Here is a 17,107-nt window from a genome sequence, read left to right on the forward strand (position 1 = left end):
TACATTTGATGGTGAGCTAATGAGCTAGCTAGCTAACAAGTAAACAAATCGTGACACACTGCCACAATGCATGTTAACTAGCTACTCTCCACGGTATATTGACATAGGCACGCAGCATACTATTTAATACAATGTAACTAACTAAACACATTTAATTAACAGAAAAATAAAGAAGAACAGTTGCACATTTTTTTTTACAAACAACTGAAACTAACCAGGCAAAACAGTAACGTTAGCTAGCTATACCCGGAGGTTACCCGCTAGCGAGGCCGGTCTGAATGTTGTTTGCAATCTATTCAATAGTCAGATGTCATACTTAATAACTAACGTTAGTGAGAACATTGACAAGTTAAACTCGTGCTAGCGCTAGCTATCTAACGTTAGTTAGCCAAAATGCATGCTAACGTTGTTAGCTAATCATATCATACCTTTCAGTCCCAAATGTTTACCCACAGCCTTCCATGCGTCTAATTTTTTTACCGGGTCTCTATATGAAGTCAAAGTTGAGTTGTATAATTCTGGGTAGTCAGAAACCGCTGATATGAGCCTTTCTGCAGCCATCCCAAGAATAGTTACCTAGGTAGCCAGACCACTGTCTGAGAACCAAAGATGTTCTATTATATTGGCAAGATAGTCGAGTGACCTCTCTTAAAGTGGAAATACATTTCGGCAAATATGCAAGAGGCCCAATCAGATGGGAACATTCTAGCCAATGAGAGGACACATACGCGTGTGAATAACAGGCACAACTCGATTTATTTAGAAGGCGAACTTGCGTCCACTTATATCAGTGCATTCTTAATTAACAACCTAACCATTACGAACTTCTATTGATCAAATAAGCCTCACATAGCAAATTAGAAATGACATTTTTTGTTGTCTAAATTCGACACTCGGAAACTACATTTCCATCCACAGTTTTTATGTGAGTAAAGTCATACTTAATAAAACATTTATAATAATAACGACAGCTGTGTTTGAAGGAAGTTTTGGTACAATTGTATATGCTGACAGATAATTTGTTAATTCGACATGGTGGAATCTTTTGTGTCTAAAATTCATTATGAAGGAATTGGCTGTGGAAACGCCTCTATGAGCAAATATTGATATAATAACCATCATCTGGAATTAAACTTGGAGTCAGGCGATGGAATTATCCATAAACACATGGACCTCCCACTATGACTCGGGAAAGCACGCAGTTTATTAGGCTACAGATTAAATAAATTATGATGAACTTCACAGCGTAGTGAAAGTGCAAATGTAACAGGGTTGGTTATGTTTCCACTTGCCTCTAAAGAAATGTGTATTGGATGTTCAAGCATTGTTATTGGTTAGTTCACCTCTGATGACAATAAGGGGTGTTGTGATTGGCCCCGCTTGCAGATAGGGGGAGATCGCGAACGTCAGGTCTTCCCAGTAGGAAAATGTGATGCAAGGGGCATGTCATGTTCTGAATACTGTTTTCTATTTTCTATTTTACAATGTGTACAAGTTTGCTGTACGTTACTGATTTATACATGTGTGGGTATATGGTACCTGTTAGGGATTGAGGGGCTTTCTGGGATGTGTTTTGGCATATGATTGCTGTAAATAAGTGTGTTAGCTAGCATACACCGATGTCATGGTCACATAAGCCACGGCTCAGTTGTCTTCATGCTACAGATTTTGCCATCGACAGCCATCAATACTGTTAAGCCCTGCACAACTAACGTGCTGTTTCCCATTTAACAACAGGTATTTACACATGTTATATTTTGTATTGTATTTTTGTATTTTGTTCGCCCAGTAGGAAAATGTGATGCAAGGGATTTTGCCATCGACAGCCATCAATACTGTTAAGCCCTGCACAACTAACGTGCTGTTTCCCATTTAACAACAGAAATAAATTATGCTCAACTGGGACCACTGGCCGAAGTGATTTATTATGAGAAAACACAACGCATGGAGAGTACATAAAACATCTGTTACACAAGGTGATGATGAGTTTGATGCGCCTTTCCAATAAATATTGAGGGTCTTATTCTGGTGACATGATGAACAATGCTTGACTGCCATTTGACAATCTAATCTCTCTCTTTTGTCTATACTAATCATATCGTGTATTGGCTATACACGCACTGTAAACCTAACTGCAAAATGTTGTCTATAGCGCATGTGCCAATACCAGAGTGTGCACAATCACTATATAACACAACATTTTTAGTGACAAAACCATCAGTAGAGTTGAAAATGTGATGGAAACCAACATGGGAATTTAACCGCAAAATACATTTTCATGTGCACTACGGATCACGCACAGACTTTAATCCGCAACAAATCAATTTGATGGAACACATCTCTAGTGGGAAAATGCACATATTTTATTGATGCAGATTTTAGAATAGTCGCATGAAAATCTTTCGCGATTGGAAGAAAGCCTATCTACTGACTTCCATGGTGCGGCAGGTAGCTTAGTGGTTAGAGCGTTGGGAAAACGCGCTAACCAATTAAAAGGTTGCTGGATTGAATCCCCGAGCCGACAAGGTAAAAATCTGTCGTTCTGAGCAAGGCAGTTAAGTTCCCCGAAGAACTCCAGCAACAATGGGGGTTCCTCGATGAACCCCATCTCCTAAGAAGTTCTTTGAAGAACCCGTTGGGACTGTTTTTCATTGCCAAGAACCCTAAGGTTATTCGAGGATCTGTGAGGATCTTAGAAGAACTCCTGTTGAACCCCTAATTTTTAGACTGGAGTTGCCGTAGGCTGTGATGCAGTCCGACAGTATGTTCTCGATGGTGCTCCTGTAGAACACTGTGAGGGCCCTCTGGGACTGGCCGAATGTCTTCAGCATCCTGAGGTTGAAGAGTCGGTATTGTGCCTTCTTCACTACTGTGTCTGTAGTGAACATCCTGGTCACTGTATTTTTTTTATCCTTCAAAATAAGAGTCCTGTCGGGTATATTTAGCAATATGAATAGTTAAGGCTGATAGAAAATATTATTATATTCAAAATCACAGAGGATACACAGAGTAGTATATATATATATATATATCAGTTATATATATTGTCACGACCCTGGGTTTATAAGCGTGGAAATCGACTCTACCGATCAAGCATGCTTTTGCGGCACAGTTGATAGCGCGCCGGACTTCGGGCTAGAAGGTCGAGGGTTCGAGACCTGCTCCCTGCTGTTTCTTTACATTGGTGTCGGAAGTGATCGGACCTCGCATCCACGACAGTGCGTGTGCTTGGCCGGTGAGCGCGTTCCTGTAAGACGTAAAGTCGCAAGATAGCGCGAGGACGCGCTCTTTGAAAGGAGGGCGTAGTGTAACGACCCTGGGTTTATAATCGCGGATATCGACTCTGCCGATCAAGCATGCTTTTGCAGCACAGTCGATAGCGCGCCGGACTTCGGGCTAGAAGGTCGAGGGTTCGAGACTTGCTCCCTGCTGTTTCATTACAATATTTATATCAGTTATATATCGATAACAGTCTCTTATTAATTATTACCTCATATCAGTCTCAATTGCAGACCTCTTGAAACCGCAAGAACCCCCCCTGATTATTCAGTACTACTCAAATTGAGTTAATTATTTATTTACCAACTAAATAATAACACAGAATACACATACACACTGACATGAGACAAATGTCCCTAGTGGACTGACAAGATATGATGGCTTGTTACACAGATGGAGAGGGGGTGGGGGAAAAGAGAGATAGAGAAAGGGACATTTATCGTGGAAACATTCTATAACTATTCTCTCATTAATCATATACCTTGCACATGAACCACCGCCCGCTTGGGTAAGAAAGTAACAAATGTATTTACGTGGTGAATGCCTTCATTCGTCATCTATCTCAGTCAGAACCAAGCCCTGTCGGAAGGTTGTTTCAGTAGGCTCTCCCGTGGGTGTAAGGCTCTGATTGTCCACCAGAGGTCAAAATGTCCTTCTTCTTAGTTGTCTGTGGCTTCAATGATTCACCAGTGAATGTCTGAGGTGAGCTTATTGCCTCTTCTCTTCCTTGGGTAGATAGTCAAAGTTCTAGGACCACTTTTACATGCACAGCTGCAGACTGTCAATGTTAAAGTCTAGTCTTTATCTTCTTCACCTCGTGTTGAGATTCAAAGTTCTACGTTTCCCATGCTTTCTGGTTTGAGAGTTTCAACCATTTTTAACGTTTAGCTCACGCTTCACGTCTGCTGGTCTGGTATGTTAATTCTTAGCGAGTCCTTTTAAGAACTGACACGCTCTTCTGACCTCATTTGGGGCGTGGCTTAGTTAATGTGCAGCGGACATGAAAACTATCTTGTTAGAAAACTAAAATTGCATTCCTATCTTCATTAACAGAAATTGTTTCATCGTTCTTCATCTTTCCTACACAACATAAAGGATATAAACCTGATATACACAGTGTGAAAGCTCTTCAAGTTACAGTATTTTCATTATACAGCTTTTAATAAAAAGCAATATGACATGATTATTCTTTAGATTCCCACTGACCATTCTTAATATTTCTATTTTAGAAATATTGTTCCAAAGTTCCCTCGTTGGACGTTAGAGTTTTTGAGCGGCAAAATGTCTCTGGAACAAAGACATTCCGATCTTGATACGAGAGACCAAAAGGAGTCGTCTGCTGCATACAATTTGCGATTGGCGTGAGGTGTCATAGAACCGTCCCAGCCACCCCTCTCCTCTCCTGTGGGAGAGAGGGTGGTCTGGCTATCTGTCAGTCATTTGCCAAGCTGATCTGAGGCCTTGGATCCTCGACCATCCAGCAGGTCTCCTATGTGGAGGCAGTGAAAATAGCTATGGAGTGAGTCGAGATAAGATGGTATTGAATGTTCCACAGCCTACAGCCATTCACAGGAACGGAACGAGCATTCAGGAGAAGGATCCCGACACACTAACAGTGAAGAAGGTGGACTTTGTTGCGTTTATAGCGCAAGTGATAAACTGCGCTAGTCAAACTGATAAAACATCCAAGAAGCTAGACATAATTGTGAAGGCGGCAAAAATATTTCTGGATCTCTAGGACTTTACAGCCAAAATGATTTCTGAATGAAGAGGTTCCTGAGCCTGTGTAGGGATCTGAATAGACATTTAAATTCAACTGAATGAGTACAGTTTTTGATATGTTTTTTTTGTTTACTTTTTAATATTAGAAGTATATTTTAGCACATTTCCCTTCTCCCTATTGCGTTAACGTTTATCAGTTTTCACCCCATCCACTGAGTGGCGGAATATACCTTTAAAGTTGTTTGCGGACCACCATAATATCATAGAAGAAGAATAATGAACTAATTCCTCTCACCTGTGCCTTGCAAGACTCTTGCAAGACTCTGCCCAGGACTCTGATAAACTTATACAAGGCTGAGCCAAGAGTTCAGGCAGGTTGGGCCCTGTCAGTTGGGAGAACTAAGTGTTTTTAAATGTTACATTTAAATGTTCAATCTTATGCCTATGTCCTCTTTCGTTGGCTTAGTCTTGTTAAATGTTTTTAGATGTTTAGGTTTTAAAATGCGCAGCAGATCATTAACAAATGTCTCAGCTTCAAAACGTTAGTGATCAATTTAGTGATACCTGAGCCCTGCCCATACCCTACTCGTTGATGAAAAAACAGACCCTACCCAGCCCTAACCCGATGTGTGATGTCAGAGATGATCAGGCTCGAGACAGGTAGCAGAGCTCTACCTCCTGTCCTTCTGTTCACCAAGGAAATACTGTTGTGCACGACTCCAACACCATAATACAATTTGCTGACTACATGATGGTGGTAGGCCTGATCGACGATGAGAATGCCTATAGAGAGGAGTTCAGTGACCTGGCATTGTGATGCCAGGACAACAACCTCTACCTCAATGTCTGCAAGACATAGGTGCTGATCATGGACTACAGGAACGAGCACGCCCCATCCACATCGGCGGGCTTGTGGTGGAGCGGGTCGAGAGCTTCAAGTTCCTCGGTGTCCACATCACTAAGGATCTATCATGGTCCACACACACCAACACAGTCGGGACGAAGGCACGACAATGCCTCTTCCTCCTCAGGACGCTGAAAAGATTTGGCATAGGCCCTCAGATCCTCAAAAAGTTCTACATTAAGAGCATCTTGACTGGCTGCGTCACCGCTTGGTATGGCAACAGCTTGGCATCAGACCGGAAGGCGCTACAGAGGGTAGTGGGTACGGTTCAGTACATCACTGGGGCCGAGCTCCCTGCTATCCAGGACCTCTATACCAGGTGGTGTCATAGGAAGGCCCTAAAAATTGCCAAAGACTCCAGCCAGTCATAACTGTTCTCTCTGCTACTGCACGGCAAGCGGTACCGATGCACCAAGTCTGGAACCAACAGGACCCTGAAAAGCTTCTACCCCCAAGTCATAAGACTTCTAAATCGTTAAACAAATAGCTACCCGAACTATCTGCATTGACCCCCAACTGTTGTTTACGAAAGCATGTGACAAATAAAACTTGATTTCACCATTTGACCAGTGCATTACAGAGGATGCCGCGGGCTCTGGAGTCTGCCGTCCCGATGACGTACTGGCACACTGCTGCTGCCTTCTGAACTCTCTTCACTTGATTAGCTAAAGCCAGAAGAAGTGGCTGTAGCTCCCGAGGAACTTCCTAGGTGTACCACACATGCACATACTGACCTGGGGTGAGTTTGCCAAAAACATGTTTTTGTCCATGTCCACTATATGTGTACAGACTCACACAATTACCAAAACAAAATAAAAAAGAACAGCTTACCTGTGAAATAAATGTATTTGGGTTGTGAAATGTATTTGGGTTGTGAAATAAATTAGGCTTAACAGCACAATGACATAATTGACAATGCTTAGAAAACATCAGTATTTAAAGCCCTCATGCAATATATCTGATTTCATTGTAAATCGTCACTGTATGTCTCATAAATTACTGTGTTTATTTCATGAAAATAACTCAAAATATACAGTGGGGAGAACAAGTATTTGATACACTGCCCAGCGACAGCCCCGAAACCTGAAGGATCTGGAGAAGGTCTGTATGGAGGAGTGGGCCAAAATCCCTGCTGCAGTGTGTGCAAACCTGGTCATGAACTACAGGAAACGTATGATCTCTGCAATTGCAAATAAAGGTTTCTGTACCAAATATTAAGTTCTGCTTTTCTGATGTATCAAATACTTATGTCATGCAATAAAATGCAATTTAATTACTTAAAAATCATACAATGTGATTTTCTGGATTTTTGTTTTAGATTCCGTCTCTCACAGTTGAAGTGGACCTATGATAAAAAATTACAGACCTCTACATGCTTTGTAAGTAGGAAAACCTGCAAAATCGGCAGTGATTCAAATACTTGTTCTCCCCACTGTATATTTTTTCATTTATTTTCCTGAGCATCCTTTTGCCATTAAAATGCCCATTCTGATCATGTGGGCGTGTTGATACAAATGTTATATATTTACGTACACAGCCCTGATTGGCGGATAGGATTGTCTAGAGAATGTACAGCCAAGCTCCTCTTTACAATACGCCTCCTCAGACTCATACGTGGGGCAAAGTAAATGTAAATATCAATGTCATCTACAAAATAGCTTCCAACACTCTACTCAGCAAACTGGATGCAGTCTATCACAGTACCATCCGTTTTGTTACCAAATCACCTTATACCACCCACCACTGCGACCTGTATGCTCTAGTCGGCTGGCCCTCGCTACATATTCGTCGCCAGACCCACTGGCTCCAGGTCATCTATAAGTCTATGCTAGGTAGAGCTCCGCCTTATCTCAGTTCACTGGTCACGATAACAACACCCACCCGTAGCACACGTTCCAGCAGGTATATCTCACTGATCATCCCCAAAGCCAACACCTCATTTGGCCGCCTTTCCTTCCAGTTCTCTGCTGCCAGTGACTGGAACGAATTGCAAAAATCGCTGAAGTTGGAGACTTTTATTTTCCTCACCAACTTTAAACATCAACTATCTGAGCAGCTAACCGATCCCTGCAGCTGTACATAGTCCATCTGTAAATAGCCCACCCAATCTACCTACCTCATCCCCATACTGTTTTTATTTTATTTACTTTTCTGCTCTTTTGCACACCAGTATCTCTACTTGCACATCATCATCTGCTCATTTATCACTCCAGCGTTAATCTGCTAAATTGTAATTATTCGCTCCTATGGCTTATTTATTGCCTACCTCCTCATGCCTTTTGCACACACTGTATATAGACTTTCTTTTTTCTACTGTGTCATTGACTTGTTTACTGTGTTATTGGCTTGTTTATTGTTTACTCCATGTGTAACTCTGTGTTGTTGTCTCTGTCACACTGCTTTGCTTTATCTTGGCCAGGTTGCAGTTGCAAATGAGAACTTGTTCTCAACTAGCCTACCTGGTTAAATAAATAAAGGTGAAATAAAATAAAATAAAAATAAATAAAAGACAATGAATATTGTATTGAAAGCATACTGTACAGCTAGCTAGCACTGCAGTGCTTAAAATGTGGTGAGTAATTGACTCAAAAGGATAAAAAGACAATAGTTTAACAGTTTTGAACAAATTTATTTCTTCAAAAATTAAGGAGAAACAAGTGAGCTAGCTATATTTCATATTTTTTCACTTTCACTTACTTAGCTAGCGAATGCAGCTAGCTAGTTTAGCATACTCAAACACCTGGCTCAAACAGAGAGGGATTCTATGTTACCTAGCTGGCAATGGCTATCCAACACTGGAACTCTTCCAAGTCAAGCTTTTGGTTTTATTAATTTATTGCCACCGGGGCCCGCCAATGTAACTGCTCAACTGCTTGCTGACTATACACTGTACTGCATGATTGTAGCGGGTTTACTAACGCTTTGGTTCTAGTAGCTATGTTGTCGTGACGTTAGCTAATATGTGGAAACAATGTAGGCTGTGTGTAGCGGTTTGCGGTTAAGATATGAAGGTTTGGCTTGGAAAGCTGTTTGTATGTAGCCTCTATGAAAGTGAAATGTGTTTGCGTGTGATCAGGGATGTATTCATTCTGCCGATTCTGTTGACAAAATATTTCTTAAACGGAAGCAAATGGATAGAAACAGGGATAAACATACCTGAATTTGTCCAATAGAAACTTTCGTTTGTAACTGTTGGACTAATGATTAAACCCTAGTTTAGCTAGATTGTGCAAGGTGGTATTGAATGTGTCTATGTTTGCCACCTTGATTACTTAAATTTCTCTCGACCTGTGCACCTACTTTGTAAATGTTCATTCAGAGGCTAGGATGTAGCGACCTCGTGGATGGGTATAGGGACAATTTTAGAATCATGTAGTAGCCTAAACCTTTCAATGTTACATTGGGCTGGGTGAATGAAATATGAATGACAGTCATCAAATATGCTGTAATAGAAATAAGACCATGCTCACACATTTTTTTCTGTCCTCCCTCATCTTTAACGGCACCGATTACCACTTTCAGTGTAGTACAGTGCATTTGGAAAGAATTCAGACCCCTTTACTTTTTCAAAATGCTGTTACTTTACAGGCTTATTCTAAAATGGATTCAATTATATTTTTTTCCTCATCAATGTACATACAATACCGCATAGCGGCAGAGAAAAACAGGTTATTATAAAAAAACGGAAATATCACATTTACATAAGTATTTAGACCCTTTACTCAGTACTTTGCTGAAGTACCTTTGGCAGCGATTACAGCCTCAAGTCTTCTTGGGTATGATGCTACAAGCTTGGCAAAATTGTATTTTGGGAGTTTCTCCCATTCTTCTCTGCGGATTCTCTCAAGCTCTGTCAGGTTGGATGGGGAACGTCGCTGGTGAAATAAAATTTTAAAAAGTCAGCTGATCCATCCACCGCTGAGCACCTTTCTCCACTCTTCGCATTTCTACCCAAAGGAATTTGAACGAGTAAAACCTTGCCATTGACATAGAGGTTGAGGTTGCATTTTTGGGGTTCAAGTCTTGAACTTTGCTTGTATCCTTACATTGTGTATTACTGTGCATGGTTGCTGCTGAAGCTTTTGTCCACTTATCTGGTCTAGGAGGGAAAAACTCTTGAAGGTTCTTCTGGTACTCTGAATTGTTGTCCATGATGATGCGATCGTGGTTCCGTGGATCACGCCGATGTACCTGTTGGCTAATCCTGCAACATGTAAAGTCAAGGCAATATGATGTTAACTCAGCAAAAAAAGAAACGTCCTCTCACTGTCAACTGCGTTTATTTTCAGCAAACTTAGCATGTGTAAATATTTGTATGAACATAACAAGATTTAACAACTGAGACATAAACTGAACAAGTTCCACAGACATGTGACTAACATAAATTGAATAATGTGTTCCTGAACAAAGGCGGGGTCAAAATCAAAAGTAACAGTATCTAATGTGGCCACCAGCTGCATTAAGTACTGCAGTGCATTTCCTCCTCATGGACTGCACCAGATTTGCCAGTTCTTGCTGTGAAATGTTACCCCACTCTTCCACCAAGGCATCTGCAAGTTCCCGGACATTTCTGGGGGGAATGGCCCTAGCCTCCACCCTCCGATCCAACAGGTCCCAGACTTGCTCAATGGGATTGAGATCCGGGCTCTTTCGCTGACCATGGCAGAACACTGACATTCCTGTCTTGCAGGAAATCACGCACAGGCTGGAGGGTCATGTCAGGATGAGCCTGCAGGAAGGATACCACATGAGGGAGGAGGATGTCTTCCCTGTAATGCACAGCGTTGAGATTGCCTGCAATGACAACAAGCTCAGTCCGATGATGCTGTGACACACCGCCCCAGACCATGATGGAACCTCCACCTCCAAATCGATCCTGCTCCAGAGTACAGGCCTCGGTGTAACACTCATTCCTTCTACGATAAACGCGAATCCAACCATCAACACTGATGAGACAAAACTACGACTCGTCAGTGAAGACCACTTTTTGAAAGTCCTGTCTGGTCCAGCAACGGTGGGTTTGTGCCCATAGGCGACGTTGTTGCCGGTGATGTCTGGTGAGGACCTGCCTTACATCAGGCCCTCAAGCCCTCAGTCCAGCCTCTCAGCCTATTGTGGACAGTCTGAGCACTGATGGAGGGATTGTGTGTTCCTGGTGTAACTCGGGCAGTTGTTGTTGCCATCCTGTACCTGTCCCGCAGGTGTGATGTTCGGATGTACCGATCCTGTGCAGGTGTTGTTACACGTTGTCTGCCACTGCGAGGGCGATCAGCTGTCTGTCGTGTCTCCCTGTAGTGCTGTCTTAGGCGTCTCACAGTACGGACATTGCAATTTATTGCCCTGGCCACATCTGCAGTCCTCATGTCTCCTTGCAGCATGCCTAAGGCACGTTCAGATGAGCAGGGACCCTGGGCATCTTTCTTCTGGTGTTTTTCAGAGTCTGTAGAAAGACCTCTTTAGTGTCCTAAGTTTTAATAACTGTGACATTAATTGACTACTGTCTGTAAGCTGTTAGTGTCTTAACGACCGTTTCACAGGTGCATGTTCATTAATTGTTTATGGTTCATTGAACAAGCATGGGAAACAGTGTTTAAACCCTTTACAATGAAGATCTGTGAAGTTATTTGGATTTTTATGAATTATCTTTGAAAGACAGGGTCCTGAAAAGGGGATGTTTCTTTTTTTGCTGAGTTTAGATCAATAACTAATGTAGAAAATAATTTGTTTCAGAAGAATATGTAGTGAGAGAAAGGATGTACCAGAAAATAGCTCCTGTTCAAAGTTGTTCTCTGTGTGCAAGGCATGGCCTGCAGCACGGGAGTTGAGGCTATCCTGAACACAAGGAGGTTGAGGGGTTTCAATGTGCTTGACTGCTAGTGTTGGCAGTCTGATTCAAACCCCCAGGCTCATCAGAACCCAGTGGCACAGCGGTCAAAGGCATTGCATGTCAGTCTCAGAGGTGTCACTGCAGTCCCTGGTTCAAATCCAGGCTGCATCACATCTGTCCATAATTGGGAGTCCTGTAGGGCGGTGCACATTTGGCCCAGTGTCGTCCAGGTTTGGCTGGGGTAGGCCGTCATTGTAAATAAGAGTTTGTTAACTGACTTGCCAAGTTAAATTAAGGTTAAATAAAAAAACATGCAGGGGGTACCCCTGCAGCAGGAATGTCAAGTGAAAATCTAGGTCAGTGGTATAAAATCATGAATAGAAATTCTGGTGATCCACATAATATACTGGAAGAGGTGTCTCAGCCATAATGCTCTGAAGGGCCCTCTGCTTCTCAGTCTGCTCGTGGAGATCTTGGTAGCTGCAGAAATCCTCCTCACACGGCTCGTCCTTGACTAGATCTGTGGCGCTGGCCGAACCATGCAGAGACCGCAGCTGTGACTTATTCTGGGACTGGTTTGGAATTGGTTGACTCACGATCCACTAAGCTGTGGTCTTGGTTAGCTTCCTCAGCACAAACTCACCCCAGTGGCACCTCTTTGAACGGTCCTCCCAGCAGTAGCGGTGCATGGGTAAAATCACTGGGTAAGCCAAGCCCCCCCCCCCCCCCCCCAAAAAAAAAGCCATATTACAACCTACATTGTATGTGTTGTGATAATTGCGTTGTTTGCTGTAAATTCATATGCCTTGCAACCGTGATATATAGGCCTAAAGGCAGAGACAATAAGAAGACGGTGGCAGAATAAATTCAACCACACCTTTGTTTAATCACAAAACCGGATAGCAACCTCTGTACGGTGAAGTCCACGACGTATATTGCATGTGACAGACAGTTACAGTGGCTTGCGAAAGTATTCACCCCCTTGGCGTTTTTCCTACAGTTGAAGTCGGAAGTTTACATATACTTAGGTTGGAGTCATTAAAACTCGTTTTTCAACCACTCCACAAATTTCTTGTTAACAAACTATAGTTTTGGCAAGTCGGGTTAGGACATCTACTTTGTTTATGACACAAGTAATTTTTCCAACAATTGTTTCCAGACAGATTATTTAACTTATAATTCATTGTATCACAATTCCAGTGGGTCAGAAGTTTACACACACGAAGTTGACTGTGCCTTTAAACAGCTTGGAAAATTCCAGAAAATTATGTCATTGCTTTAGAAGCTTCTGATAGGCTAATTGACATAATTTGAGTCAATTGGAGGTGTACCTAAAGATGTATTTCAAGGCCTACCTTCAAACTCAGTGCCTCTTTGCTTGACATCATGGGAAAATCCAAAGAAATCAGCCAAGATTGTAGACCTCCACAAGTCTGGTTCATTCTTGGGAGCAATTTCCAAATGCCTGAAGGTACCACGTTCATCTGTACAAACAATAGCACGCAAGTATAAACACCATGGGACCATGCAGCCGTCATACCGCTCAGGAAGGAGACGCGTTCTGTCTCCTAGAGATTAACGTATTTTGGTGCGAAAAGTGAAAATCAATCCCAGAACAACAGCAAAGGACCTTGTGAAACGTGTACAAAAGTATCTATATCCACAGTAAAACGAGTCCTATATCGACATAACCTGAAAGGCCGCTCAGCAAGGAAGAAGCCACTGCTCCAAAACCACCATAAAAAAGACAGACTATGGTTTGCAACTGCATATGGGGACAAAGATCGTACTTTTTAGAGAAATGTCCTCTGATGAAACAAAAATAGAACTGTTTGGCCATAATGACCATCATTATGTTTGGAGGGAAAAGGGGGAAGCTTGCAAGCCGAAGAACACCATCCCAACCATGAAGCATGGGGGTAGCAGCATCATGTTGTGGGGGTGCTTTGCTGCAGGAGGGACTGGTGCACTTCACAAAATAGATGGCATCATGAGGTAGGAAAATTATGTGGATAATTTGAAGCAACATTTCAAGATATCAGTCAGGAAGTTAAAGCTTGGTCACAAATGGGTCTTCCAAATGGACAATGACCCCAAGCATACTTCCAAAGTTGTGGCAAATGGCTTAAGGACAACAAAGTCAAGGTATTGGAGTGGCCATCACAAAGCCCTGACCTCAATCCTATAGAAAATTTGTGGGCAGAACTGAAAGAGTGTGTGAGCAAGGAGGCCTACACACCTGACTCAGTTACACCAGTTCTGTCAGGAGGAATGGGACAAAATTCACCCAACTTATTGTGGGAAACTTGTGGAAGGCTACCCAAAACGTTTTACCCAAGTTAAACAATTTAAAGACAATGCTACCCAATACTAATTGAGTGTATGTAAACTTATGACCCTCTGGGAATGTTATTAAAGAAATTAAAGCTAAAATAAATCACTCAATACTATTATTCTGACATTTCACATTCTTAAAATGAAGTGGTGATCCTATCTAACCTAAGACAGGACATTTTTACTCGGATGAAATATTATAGTATTTGGCTAAGGTGTATGTAAACTTCCAACTTCAACTGTATTTTGTTACCTTGGATTTTTTGAGGGTTTGTATCATTTGATTTACACAACATGAAGATGATTTTTTTTTAATTATTGTGAAACAAACAAGAAATAAGACAAAAAAACAGAACTTGAGCGTGCATAACTATTCACCCCACCAAAATCAATACTTTGTTAGAGCCACCTTTTGCAGGAATTACAGCTGCAAGTTTATTGGGGTATGTCTCTATAAGCTTGGCACATCTAGCCGCTATCATCATTCCTTCAATTCTAACCAGTTTCCCAGTCCCTGCTGATGAAAAATATCCCCACAGCATGATGCTGCCACCACCATGCTTCACTGTGGGGATGTTGTTCTTGGGGTGATGAGAGGTGTTGGGTTAGCACCAGACATAGGGTTTTCCTTGATGGCCAAAAAGCTACATTTTAGTCTCATCTGACCAGAGTACCTTCTTCCATATGTTTAGGGAGTCTCCCACATGCCTTTGGCAAACACCAAACGTGTTTGCTTATTTTATTCTTTAAGCAATGGCTTTTTTTCTGGCCACTCTTCCATAAAGCCCAGTTCTGTGGAGTGTACGGCTTAAAGTGGTCCTATGGGCAGATACTCCAATCTCCGCTTTGGATCTTTGCAGCTCCTTCAGGGTTATCTTTGGTCTCTTTGCTGCCTCTCTAATTCATGCCCTCCTTGCCTGGTCCCTGAGTTTTGGTGGGCGGTCCTCTCTTGGCAGGTTTGTTGTGGTGCCATATTCTTTAAAAAAAAATATTATGGATTTAATGGTGCTCCAAGGGATGTTCAAAGTTTCAGATATTTTTTAATAACCCAACCCTGATCTGTACTTTTCCACAACTTTGTCCCTGACCTGTTTGGAGAGCTCCCTGGTCTTCATGGTGGCGCTTGCTTGTTGGTACGCCTTGCTTAGTGGTGTTGCAGACTCTGGGGCCTTTCAGAACAGGTGTGTGTATATATACTGAGATCATGTGACACTTAGATTGCACACAGGTGGACTTTATTTAACAATTGTGTGACTTCTGAAGGTAATTGGTTGCACCAGATCTTATTTAATGGCTTCATAGCAAAGGGGGTGAATGCATATGCACGCACCACTTTTCTGTTTTTAAAAATGTTCTTAAACAAGTATTTTTTTTTTTACATTTCACTTCACCAATTTGGACTATTAAGTGTATGTCCATTACATGAAATCCAAATAAAAATCTATTTAAATTACAGGTTGTGATGCAACAAAATAGGAAAAACGCCAAGGGGGATGAATACTTTTGGAAGGCACTGTACATGACCTACAGCATGGCTAAGCATGTATCCGACATTTTTGGACTACTAAACAACTATTGATTTAGAACCACAGAGAGTTACTGCAAGTAGCAAAGAAAACATGAGCTGCATGAGCTGCCTCCTCTATTCAAGCACCATTTCAACATCATCAAATCACCTCTGCTTAGTCTAATACGGTAACAACTATAATATACCAAAAACAATTTAATCCAATCAACATAAGCTAAATATGGAGAGGACACTACAGTGGTAGGCTTGATTACCAACAACGTCGAGACGGCATACAGGGAGGAGGTGAGGGCCCTCGGAGTGTGGTGTCAGGAAAATAACCTCACACTCAACGTCAACAAAACTAAGTAGATGATTGTGGACTTCAGGAAACAGCAGAGGGAGCACCCCCCTATCCACATCGACGGGACAGTAGTGGAGAGGGTAGTAAGTTTTATGTTCCTCGGCGTACACATCACGGACAAACTGAATTAGTCCACCCACACAGACAGCGTTGTGAAGAAGGCGCAGCAGCGCCTCTTCAACCTCAGGAGGCTGAAGAAATTTGTCTTGTCACCAAAAGCACTCACAAACTTCTACAGATGCACAATCGAGAGCATCCTGTCGGGCTGTATCACCGCCTGGTACGGCAACTGCTCCGCCCACAACCGTAAGGCTTTCCAGAGGGTAGTGAGGTCTGCACAACGCATCCCCGGGGGCAAACTACCTGCCCTCCTGGACACCTACACCACCCGATGTCACAGGGAAGCCATAAAGATCATCAAGGACAACAACCACCCGAGCCACTGCCTGTTCACCCCGCTATCATCCAGAAGGCGAGGTCAGTACAGGTGCATCAAAGCAGGGACCGAGAGACTGAAAAACAGCTTCTATCTCAAGGCCATCAGACTGTTAAACAGCCACCACTAACATTTAGTGGCTGCTGCCAACATACTGACTCAACTCCAGCCACTTTAATAATGGGAATTGATGGAAATTTATGTAAAAATGTATCACTAGCCACTTTAAACAATGCCACTTAATATAATGTTTACATACCCTACATTACTCATCTCATATGTATATGTATATACTGTACTCTATATCATTTACTGCATCTTGCCATCTTTATGTAATACATGTATCACTAGCCACTTTAAACTATGCCACTATGTTTATATACCCTACATTACTCATCTCATATGTATATACTGTACTCTATACCATATACTGCATCTTGCCTATGCCGTTCTGTACCATCACTCATTCATATATCTTTATGTACATATTCTTTATCCCTTTACACTTGTGTGTATAAGGTAGTAGTTGTGGAATTGTTAGGTTAGATTACTCGTTGGTTATTACTGCAGTGTCGGAACTAGAAGCACAAGCATTTCGCTACACTCGCATTAACATCTGCTAACCATGTGTATGTGACAAATAAATTTGTTTTGATTTGAAATATGATGTGGCTGTCCAAGGTTCTGATTTCTGTTTGTGTGCGCATGCATAGCTACATGTAGCTAGCTAGCCA

The sequence above is a fragment of the Salvelinus fontinalis genome, chromosome 16, assembly GCF_029448725.1.
Source record: "Salvelinus fontinalis isolate EN_2023a chromosome 16, ASM2944872v1, whole genome shotgun sequence".
NCBI classification, from domain to species: domain Eukaryota; kingdom Metazoa; phylum Chordata; class Actinopteri; order Salmoniformes; family Salmonidae; genus Salvelinus; species Salvelinus fontinalis.